This window comes from Amblyomma mixtum, chromosome 2 (assembly GCF_055824585.1).
Source record: "Amblyomma mixtum isolate Tamu chromosome 2, ASM5582458v1, whole genome shotgun sequence".
Lineage (NCBI taxonomy): Eukaryota > Metazoa > Arthropoda > Arachnida > Ixodida > Ixodidae > Amblyomma > Amblyomma mixtum.
Genome location: NC_143013.1, coordinates 75,152,661 through 75,165,161, shown reverse-complemented (window position 1 = coordinate 75,165,161; position 12,501 = coordinate 75,152,661).

Genomic DNA, 12,501 nt, shown 5'->3' with positions numbered 1-12,501 from the left:
ATTGCCGATGGGAAAAGACGCAACCTGCGCGCTGGTAGAAGCAAATATCCCACTTAGGACTTTTTCAGTGTTCATTATTATAGATTAACGTTGGCATGCTCGGCTTTTATATAAGCTTCAAGTGACGCTTCGAAGAAACTCCATAAAACTAGTTTTCGGTCTGCTACACGTGGCACAGACAGATCCCTACTGGTTCCTTAGTTCCGATACCGTTTCATATACCTAAAATATCTTAGTGCTTGCCTCTCCACATTACCGAATGACCCATGGACGTTGGTTACGTAGTGAACTGCGTTTATATTGTGATCACCTGCGCAACTGCTATTCGTGTGCTATTCGGTGGCACTCCACCGCGTGTTATCGACATAGAAACTGTCAATACCGGCAATTTTTGTATCTTCTTTCGCGATTACTCTGTAAGGTGCTAGACTTGTAATCTCCTACCGTATGTATAAACACCCGACTCATGCATCCCGTAAATATTTGCCTAATAAAAGTGAATAAGTGAGCATTGAATATAAAGGCGTTTTATTTTTCAGCAGCTTTGTTTTCCAAGACTACCGCACAAATAAATGCCTTAAATTTGAAGGCTGCGCATTCTATTCCCATGAATCCAGAGGCTAGATTCAACCAACGAGGGACACACCACAAGAAAAAGAGCCATGTAGCAGCGCTCTGTTCCGGTCTTGACGAAAGATTTTTCAAACAAGAAAGCCAGTCCGCTTGCCCTGAAACCCCAAAGAAAATTGTAGTTGGTCAAAATGTGCAAATCCTGGAGCTTAAAGAAGAAACCTCGCGCTGAATCCAGGCATCGCTCAGAGCTGCAGTCAGTGTTTCCTATAGAAATGTGTGTAATGGTTATTCACGCACAGCCTTGGTTCCGCCTTGGGCCGAGCCGTCGTCGCTAAAGCCCCGTCCGGTGCAGAAGCGCGTCCCTGTCAGTTTACACCACGGCCATCGCCAAAACACGTTTAACAATCGACTACGCTTCTCTCCGCCCTCAGCCACACTGCGAAAAACGAGTGCTTCGCGCCTCCTCCACTATGAAGATTGCAGTTATGCCTTACTACACATCCCGGCCGCGGCGGCTGAATTTATTTGGAGGAAAAATTCTAGAGGCCCGTGTGCTGTGCGATGTCAGTGCACGTTAAAGAACCCCAATTGGGCGAAATTTCCGGAGCCCTCCACTACGGCGTCTCTCATGGCCTTAGGCGCTTGGCCTTGGTCCTTCCTCCTCCAGTGGGTAGGGCTGCCACGAATGCTTCAGGAGTCCCACTACAAGGCTTACAATCAAACTCCCTGGGCTCTAAACTTTTGACAAAGACTGTACATTACAGAACGAACTTACAGAACGAAGCCGACGTTAAGCTGTTGATAGTAATGCCTTTTGTCAGCCGCACAAAAAAAGTGTGGAGTACAGCAGTGGACTTATGTATTGTTGAGCGGGATGATCGAGGTATTCCGCCCGTTTACGTAACGAGCCGCATTTTTAATATGACTTGAAAGCAGCGCGCGAACAGCGCTTCAACGAAGAGAATGCCAGCGCAAATCCTTAGCGTTACTGAACACATAGAAACTCCAGACAAGTCTGTGCTCTTTACTCGCCGTATTTATTCACAACGTTACAGCACACAGATTTCTACTCTGCTTTAGAGCGTGCATTCTCGCGTAAATTCTCAAGGAAAATAAGCTTACTTGAAAGGTTTCTGTAGGCACGTGTGCCGCCCAGGCTCTTAATGCTTATGCGCATGGTTGCTCTTGCAAGCATCTGACGGTCTTTGCAAATCGATGCTAGGAAAACAAGGGCCCTCCGTCTGCATATTTACAAGCTGCGCTGTCGGCATGCAGGAGTAAAGGCATTATCGTTGCCGTGGCTAGACTGTTTAAAAGTAGCCTTGACTTTCGTCATTGCTTCGTGCATAAACAAAGGCATATGTCCTTGAGCGTGGCTTGCGTTGATTTCTCTCTACTGCACCATTCACGCGCTTAAGGAGTTTCCAGTGAGCATTGGACAGTTGTGGCAGAGGTTGTATCTAGGCGCGTGTGTGGCGTAGAGAAGAAACATTAAAATTGAGATTTTATTTTGGCTCATGGCTCTGGATATCTCAGCTCAGTATAGCTTCTCTGATTAGAAGTATAAAGCGGCCGCCAATAGTTACTTATTTAACGCAGCATTTGACTACAGGCAAAAAGTTGTTGAAATATTTAATGCTCCTCGCGGTATTATCCGTTCTTTTGCTTTCTTTCCATGCGCTTTCTAGACCTTGAAGGTTGAGCCAGCGCTACAGACTCGTGCAGTTTCTCCGCATGAATTTAACTGGGGAAACAAGCAGGACTGTAATTGGGCTAAACAAGCACTTCATATGACTTAGGTTACCACTTCAAGCTTTGAATTTGAATAACTTATGCTTGCCCGCGCTTAACAAGGCGCCTTGTTGGGTGCTTTCCGGGGCGGAACGAACGCGTGTATTTTTGTTGAGAAAATAATGGCACCTTGATGTGACGCGGAACAAATATGAGAAAAAAAGTATTCTAATATTTTAACTCATGATACTAACATACTGATACTAACTAATGATACTGCATACAAAAGACAGAGAGAGAGAAAAAAGGACGGAAAGGCAGGGAGGTTAACCAGGCGATGCCCAGTGGGCTACCCTACACTTGGGGAGGGGAACAAAGGAGAAAAAAGGAAAAAGAGCAGCAAGGAAATTAGTTTTCTAAGTGTCCAGCGACCACTATGTCACAGGGACAGAGGGCGCGCACTGAAAACTTAAAGATTATAGGCGGGAATGCAACCCCGAGTCCCTTAAGAAATTCAGGAGCGCTTTCACCGCTTTCCGTTGAGTGGAAGGTTGTGTCCAAGGCCCCAGAACGTTGGACTCTGTTAAAGGACGCGAGTCCAAACGGAGCAGAGAAGCAATTAGGAAACCACGCTCTCGCTCAAAACGAGGGCAGTCAACTGCATACAAAACATTTTAAAAACACAGGCATGTAAGTTGTCTCTTAAAACACCGAAGATAAGGAATTACTTCGGAACATTTTCGGCTCTAAAATTTTTGAAGCGACAGTGGAGAGGCTAAAACAAAGTTGCACCTGAAATTCGGTACCGTGAAACCTTATTTGCTATTTCCATATTTCATGAAGCATTGCCACAGTTAAAATACATCTACCCCAAATTTCTCTCGCCACCAAGAGATGCACAGTTTTTTTCACGAAATCAGTGCTGGCTGCATACTTTTATTGAGACAAGTTGTATATAAACCGTCCCTTTTATTTGTACATATAACTTTATGTCTGGCGTTTCCCATTTTCCATCCTTCAAAAAAAAAATCAAACCTCAAAGCAAGAAACATTCGATGACCACGCAACTATTTCAGCGGGAAGGCCACGTCGTCAAATGCTCGGATGAAATTTCGCCAGGAGAACTTGTTCTTTCTTGTGTGTGGCAGAAAACGCTCACCTCTTCAAAAAAAAAAATATCTTGGCTGCTGACCGGAAAGACGCGGGTTCCATCCCGGCCGCGGAGGTCAAATTTCGGTGGAGGCGAAATTCTAGAGGCCCGTGTACTGTGCGATTTCAGTGCACGCTGAAGAACCCCTGGCGATCGAAATCTGAGGAGCCCTTAACTACGGCGTCCCTCATATCCTGAGTCGCTTTGGGATGTTAAATCCCCATAAACAAAAACGCCAAAAAAATCAGCTGCTCGATTTCATGCATCAAAATTGAACCGCCCTCGTCTGGGTACACTCATGAGCCCTCATAAATTATTTCTTATTTTCGCTTTGTCCATAAAGAATCATCAGCTGGCCTAAGTCCACATACCCATGGGTCGATTTTCAAATAGCTCGAGACATTGTACTGCACAGACAACATTCAGTTGTCGTTATTATCGGCCATTACTTTGATTCATTCACCTTTAAGCCGGAATTCTCAAAGCTTTGCGTTTCTTTTACCGTTATTGAAAAGAACGAGGGATTGCCTGCTTCTTGTGCTTGAGTCAGAGTCATGGGTTTGACTTGTCGCTGATCAATGCCTCTTGTTCGAGCACTTCGCATCCCGAACTCTGCTCGGAAACACGTCTGCAGCTGGTTTTGGCATTCTGTGCAATGTGACTGACGTACCGCATCGTGAAAACTTCAGAACACCGCTGACTCCATCAAGTCTCGGATGGAGTTTAATTGCTTCTTCTCCCAGTACAATCTATGTGAGAGTGTAGGAACAAGTAGTTTCGTTGCCAGGCATTCTAACTGCGTGCGCGCGCGCTAAAGGAACGCCAGCAAGCGCTATGATGCGGGCGTTGCGCGTCAACTTAACTCCCGCCGCCACGCTTGTTGGGGCAAGATTAACCCGCAGATTGTAAGGAGAGCCGAAAGAGAAGCGGCCCTGCAAGCTCGCCTCTGGGCCCAAGAAAGCGAAAGAAAGCAGCGCTTCCGCTAAAACTTCGCATGAAAATACGTGCAGCATCTCCACTGAACAAAAAAAAAAAATAAAGATGGCGACTAAGTGCTGAGGCGAAGGTGATGAGTGACGTGGTCGGTGTGGAGCTCGTTGGTATTTAGCCCATCGTTCCATGTGCGGACGAAACACGCGGAAGAAAACCGCTTGAGTACCTAAAGTGTACACACGTATTCAAAGCATTCGCTTAAAGTCGCGTCCCTGATTGTGAACCAGGTTTTCACTTTCTTCACATAAGACTGCAAAAAAAAGGGGGCACAATAAAGTGGGAATGCTCAAACTGGGCAACGAGAAGAAAGGAACGCCTATTCTTAACCTTCCCTAAGTGTTAAATGGGGGCGTGGGTGCTTGCTTTGGCTTTTCTCCCGTGGGAAAGAAGTAAAATATGCTGACACGATATTAATGCTAAGCCATTAATATTCCCAGAAGGGACGAATCCCGAAAGAAAATATTTTCCTTCGCTGGTGATGAAAGAAAAGGCTGACACGTGGTGGTTGGCTAATTAATGAGTACTGCTTGTCATGCAGGAGCAAAGCAATTTTTCTTAATTTTGTAGCGTAGACAGCACTGCGAGGCGCCTACCACCCCGCTGTCACCAGCGCCCCGTGGAAAGGCTACCTATGACGCGCTTGCAGTCGTGCGTAACTTCTGAGGGAGAGCCTGCTGCACAAGCCGACGGAAAATTAATTCATTTTTGGTATTAATTCATTTATTCCATGATACGTGTGCGCGGATTGAAAAAATACTGAAAAACCGACCGTCAGGAGGAAAAAAATCTGAGTGCTTCTAATTAGCGACCATTTGACGATTTTTCTTATTCTACTTCGCCACACTAATGGCATAAGAGCTAGGGAAGAGTAGCCTCACACTTTTGTTATTGCCGTTCAGTTTTTCGTGTAATATCGACTCACGAAATGAACAATTCAAATTATTGACGACGATGTGGCTTTGCTTGAGTCCCTAATAATTTCCTACAAAGCGGAATAACGGGGACATAAATTGTTATATATTGCGCCGCGGGTGGTTTCGCTTTTTCCTTGTTTATTATCCTAGACTGATAAGCGAGAACATAACCTCTGAATAGTTTGCCCCTTTCGTGGATCTACTGCAAAAAGAAATCCGTTAAGTACTAAATGTCCTTCCACCATTTACACTTCTGCATTACATAGTCTAGACGCCTTCTGGGCCGTTCTCGCGTGTTTATCTGTTCTTGAGCACATAAAGAACAGTCAAGAATGATAATTAAAACGCCATTCTTTTTTTCTTGTGCGCATGCGTACGCATACTCGAAAATTGACTTGGGTGAGAATTGGCAGTGCATGATTGTGGACTAAATGCACAAAGGAGAATTCTAGAGCTAAAAATTGATGTGCATAAAGCTAGAGGGATCTAAGCGACCGGAAAAAGAAACACTTGGCCAGGGAACAAACGTGAGCTAGAATTCGCGCAGATTATGGCAGAGATGCATTTATGATGGACAACGATACTTCCTTTGTGACTGGAGTTTCGAATGACTAAGTCACTCTGCTTTTAACTAGCTGTGACTGATTTAAAATTTCACACTCTGGTGAGTGGCCCTATACAGGCGTAAAGCCTAGGCGCTCGCGGGTGCATATCCAACTGGGGTACCCATACAAGTTGGTGCATTATCCTGCCCTTTGGGATTGGCGCCCTGTCAAGGTGAACTGAGTACACAGAACCTATTTTTGTCGCCATCGAGTTTCAATTATTAAGCCTAGTTTGCAAAACACGTCTTGCGTTTTTACCATGCCCAAAGTTTGCACATAGGCTCTTTATGGTTCATTCTTTCTGTATAGACGAAGGGCTCTTTGTTGGGATATTCTGCAAAGATCCTCAGTGTGACTATTTCACCGCAAGGGAGGTCAGCCCTTTGAGCATTACTCAGTTTTCACGTTTTATGAATACTTTTAACATTCTACAGAAGAATGCAATGTGCATAGCAGTCCTCAGGTTTCCCTCTTTTCTTTTAAGTATCCTCCACGACTCGTGGTGTAGCAATGTTGCCCTGATATGAGATTGTTTTCTCGGATATATTAAATGTCTACAAATGAAGCAGTGATGGCGCGATTTTAATAGGAAGAATACATCGCTGATGACTACTGAACACTTTGTCATCTTCAATAAAACTTCGGTTGGGCCTAGTTGCAGCAAGTTATTGTTAAGGTGAAGGTTGCGCAAACACGGGACGATCCCCAACGAAGAGACAAAGAGACACACACAGGCGCTCTGACACACGCACAGCTCATGTTTGTTTCTCTGTGTCTCTTCGTTGTGAATCGTCCCGTGTTTGAGCAACCTTCACCTTAACTTTATGATCTCACCAGCTATTGTTCCCAATGCAAGGCGAATTTTACAATACATTCCTGGCGCATTCCTGTTCCGTTCGCAAACTGTCACACCACAATATAATTGTTTTTTCTGTCATGTCATGAGCCATCGGCGTATATGGGCGCATGTTCTTCGAATGGTCTTATTCACTGTTTTCTCGTAATATGAGCATCGTGTGCAATATGGGCGCACTTAAGCAGCTGTGACCGACTGGATTTTTCTAGCACTAGATTCTCGTTGTGGAAACCTTCATAGTTTAAGTTGTACACTTCAGCAACAGAAAATGGATTCTTCATCGAGGCAGAAGATGGCAACAACATTGCGTCAGCTAAACAGGTCCTTCTAAATGCAGGCGGAAGCCAACTACCGCCTCAAACCTGACGAAATTGTTACGAAGTAACAAGAATCCTCGGATGACAACGGAATATGTAGCTAATCCTTTGCTTGGGGACTGCGCTGCTCATCTCGTTATGCACTCGGTTGAATTCCCAGTCTTAAACGCAAAGAAACTCCTTGCATTCTGCAGCATGTCCTATGAGCGGTGTGCTAACGATATTCAGCATATTTTACTATACTCCTGCCAATAAGCTCCAGTTGTATTGCTGGATTATGATTTTCCTGTTCCTGCTGCTGTTGCATGGGTGTCCTCATGTTCGCCTTCATTTCCTCGCTTCATGGTTGAGGTGAAAATATGCGCGCACGTTTTTACGAATCTCGCTGTACCACCCAAGGAGTCAGTTCTTTAATAAATATAACATAGCCATTCACTGTGAGCATGGCACTCTTCGCTGATTGCCCTTCGTCTTGTTCATATTACAACGCAGACTGCGTACGTGGTTCCGCCACTTTCTACATGCGTCCCCATTCCATGCACTTCGCAATGGTATTTCTAACGAGGAGCAGCATAGGAGAAACCGGGTCACCCTTCCTTCTCGGCACTGCCACGCGTGCTAGAACGTCGGCTTCCGCGGTAGTTTATTATTAACCATTCTGCGAGCGTTCCCTACTCCTTCCCTTTCCGCATTGGAACGACTGCAAGATGTTCGATCATTGCCTTACATCTCCTCATCGTTGGTTCTACAACGAAAAGCGCAAAAAAGGCACCACTCAACAGGTGAAAGAAAGCATAGAAGAAAGCGCTAGCAACTTTGCAGAAAAACTTCGCCCGAAAACTGTTGTCGGCTGATTACTGCTTCCATTTGTGAGAGGGGATCGGTATGCCCAGAGTGCCAACCGAGAAGAGTGAGCGAAAAGAAAGACTCTCTGCGGGAATCGTAATCTCATCAAGCCCTCGAATCGAGCACTGAACCAGCAGAAGTCTTGCATCTTTAATGCAGGGAACGCAGCCGCTTGTTATCTTTTCCCGCTTGATCCTTTCAGAATGAACGAGTCTTATATGCAAATGGGATATGGGCATCGGAGTACAGATGTAGCGCTTCGGGCGTGTTGCTTGGGGCATTTGTGACGTTTGTATTTCCCGCATTATTTGTTTCATTTAATTCGTGCCCTGCCAGTTTATTTCATACACACTTTTAAGTATTTAGTCACACCATGTTTTGAACTTCAGAGCGCTTACGGGTAGAATAAAAGCCTCTAAAGAAGCATAGTTGTAGTAAGCACAACAACAGATCCACATGAAACAGTGACGTCACTCGCTTTCGAAGATTTGTAGTTACTATAACCCTGAGATCACTCCACAACAATTCAGTTCATTTTCGAGTTCACGAAAGCAAGTATGTGCGAAGAAAGTTTAGGTTGTCATTAAAACTTTGTTCTAAGACTTCGACGTCTTGCAACGTGATTCATTCGCAATATTTCTTCATCTCTGCATGCAGCCACTTGTACAAAGGGCACATTGGCGCTTGTACCAGCTACTACACCAGATATCATTCATGGGCTGTGGCACACCGCTGTTATTCACGGCTATTATATTACACGTGGTTGTTCGTTCGCATTAATGAAAGGACAATGGTGAGATTCAGCAGCCTGTTCTGGAAATAATGTGACTCGCGAAATGCGGGCCAAACCAAAGGCCGATCGACTTATTCTAACCCGTTTCAAAAACTGACGCATTATTGGTACAAGTTATCGAAGCAATAACTTCTCTTAGACAGCAACATACGTATACGAACCAATGCAGAAAATAACAAAAATCTAACATAGCAATCTGTTCTACAAAAGGAACACAATCCTCAAATTCCTTATTATCCTTTTTTTTGTTGCTTCTGCGCCACCGTTTTGTCGCTTATTTCTAAACGAGTGGTCCCCATAACTCTAGTCTGAGACTAAGACATGAGGAAAAGTCAAGGTGCTGCGCTGTGCGGAAATCCTTGAATTCAGTATTACTTATCCACATTGCATCTTCAGTATTCTGTACATAGGAACCATTGATTAGCTCACTGGAACAAAGATAACGTGAACAAATATGAACAGGAAGCTGAAGGATGTGCCGAATGGAAATCGCGTTTCTAATGAGAGATTCAAAGTTACCAGAATCGATAGCTTCAGATCCACAAGCGGAGGCAAGATCCGGCGGGATCCAGATCCAGCGAGAGCAAATACGTTCATCTATTATATGTGCTAAGAATATAGAAAGAACCACTGCCATAATAAGTATCTTCAATTTTTCCCTTAACCAGACTTCAATGCTTTTCTTCGGATCGGGACCCAAACGAAGCCTTTGTCCCTGGGAAATAGCAGCGCGAGACAAGAAGGGCAAACGCTACAGAAAATAAAGAACGACTTGCCCAAATGCCTTAAGCGCTATAGTTTCATTCTTAAGGCCGATGATACAAACATTTTTGCGTCCGATGGTGACGTAATCCAGTTTGCAGCCAAAATAACCATTTGGAAATAAATCCTAACAAGACAACTTTTACAGTTCTTTCCCGCCACAAAAAACTCATTCCTCTCCGGACATAACTAAACACAGATGTCATCTTATGTTTCACCCTGACAACTGGCAGCCGTTATGGTTAGCATAGTTGAGAGAGGAATCGGCCGATGTGACCACTGTCTCTGATTAGTGGCTCTGATAATTCCTTCGAATACGAAAACTCAGAAGAATTGTATAACTTTATTTTTCATTGGATGGGTCCGATTGAACTAATGCTATAAATAATCATAACGGCGAAAGAATTGAAACCAAATACGGGGGCGCTCTGCCTCAGGTGTCGGTAGGCCGGTGCCCTCCAAGATACTAATACAGCTCAGGTCAGCCACATACCAAATGCTGTTCCACTGAAAACTTCCAAGAAAAAGTGGCTGGAAGTTTCCGTTGCACTATCCATGCATTACACTATCCACGGTTCCCTGACCACGTACTGGAAACTGTGAACGAGCCACGATTGATGAAATTTATGGGAAGACAAAATAAAACACGGAGCAAAGAAGAACCTGGCAAAGCCGAACCCGTGGTGTTACCTTAAATCCACAGTATATCCCACAATCATAAAATGGTTGGCAAAAAGCCCTGTGTCCCGGTGGTCTTCTCTACACCATGTAAATTAGCGAAGAAGTGCCCCATGGTCATAAGTACTGGCAATCTGACTTCTATGTGCGGAATGGAACACGCGAAACGAAACCTTCGACGAGCCATGGGCGCGGTCTTCGAGATCCGCCTTTCATGTGGGAAAGCGTACGATGGACAAACTCGGTGTTGTCTTAACGAACGTGATAGGGAACAGGAAAGATCGTTAGAAACGCAACGGTCCCGAACCAGAATATACCCGTCCATTGCCCCTCCTGCAAGGATGACTAACAATGAAGTCTGGGAGCCACGATATGAGGAAATCAAAATTCTAAACAGATTAGCTCGTGAACGGCCGAAGCATTTTTTATCCAGGAGAAGGTGACATCTGCGTGAGGGTAACATCGATCTCCTGGTGAGCTAGTGATGCAAGATTAGTGAATGATAAAATTTTGTCTGTTTTCTTTACTGTACAATGGTTTCTTGCTACGGTCTTAAATGCGCCTGCGCTCACTGCCTTTGTTCTAAATAAATGAAGCTGCACTGCTTTTCAATAAACTTAGTTGTAGTTAGCGCTCGACTTGTCATATCTGTCTCAAGTGTTTGTCCGCGAAAAGTAGCGCTGAATTAGTTTTCTAGGAAAATAAAATCTTGTGTCCGTAGACATGCGTGGCGGAAATGCCCTCAGAATGGTGATACTTTCGTTAGAGCTGTGCACTAGATAAGCTCAGTACAGGAACTTTGAAGTCAAGAATGTTTGTTACCTAAAACATTGAATATGATACGATGATTGTACCTTAGGTAATTCTGGAGTACTCTTTCGTCCTTCCGAATGGAAAGAAATGTGGCAATTCTTACTATCGAAGAAATCGTCTCTTCATTTTTCAGTAGTCTTTTCCCTCGTTACATTTCGTCGCATCATCATATTTGTCTGAGTTCACTTCAAACAACCGAAGGTAAGACCATGCTTTCCTCTCCGCCCTCGTTCTCACTTGAAGTGTGTTTTCTTTAATCACCATGGAATTAAGCTCTAAGGCTGCCGAAGCATGATATATGCGAGGGACTATGCCGCACGTATTTCCCTGCAACACTTATCACAAAAGTACCGAGTCGAAGGAAGCAGGCCCTCAGTCCCTTTGCATTAACACCCACCCACCCACCTACTAATATATTTCGACAACCACGCGGAAATATGTCTACACTAGCGAATTTATTGTGTAAATGCAAACATATCAGTCAAGTTTTCTCTGTGCGCACGCATGAGAAAATACACCTGAATTACCGCCTCACGAAATAATTTCTATTTATTAAATCGGAATAAAATTTTTTCCGTCGAAATGCGTCCCGCAACTTTTAGAAACTTAACCCATGACAATGCAATGGGTGCGGTAGGTGTAAACTTGGGGTCACAACGCCTGGTTTTGTAAAGCACAAATTTATTACCGACACTCTGATATCTCTCAAAGCTGTACTCCGTTGTGAATGGTACATAAGGCACATTCGCAAAAGGAACAGCCGATCGTATTCTCATCAGCATGCATGAAGAGGGCTTTAATTCATCTTCGCTCCCTAAAAACTAACCATTTTATCAAAGAGCGGGTTTTGATGGGGCGATATGAGTGACATAATAAAATAGCAGCTTCCTCCCTCGCAAGCTGCAATCTTGAAGACGCAAAAAACTTTAGAATCAAGCTTGATAAGAGGTACCTTCATGTTAGGAGTAATATTTTGTTCAGCGATTCCAGAAAAAAGAATTTTTGTACTAATCTAAACGAACGTGGCCAGCATCTAATCTAAACAAATATTTAGATTAGTGCATGTTTAGAGGATATTTTTTCCCTGTGAAAGAGTAAGAAGGAAAACACTAAAACCAGTAAATGAAGTGCTGTTCAACCAACTTCAACTCAAAGCAAGAAAATTCGAATACAAAAACCTCAGAGACGTATTCAGTACGGTAACTTATCTGGCCGCCAGAACTAGAGGGATGGATCGTTTTTTTTTCAGAAATCAACTCAAAGTCTAAGAAGCTTGTAAGGGATCGTTAGTGTACGCGGGGTCATCGGAACGCGGCTGGGGGCGCTCAAAGCGAAGCGTCTCCTTTCTCGGAACCCGGCCGCTCGCGAACGCGCTGGCAAGTACGGGTGTACCCCCACCCCGCGGAACCGATTCGCGCACGTGCTGGCACGAATGTGTTTTTGTGTTTGTTTTTATTTTATTTAGTGGTA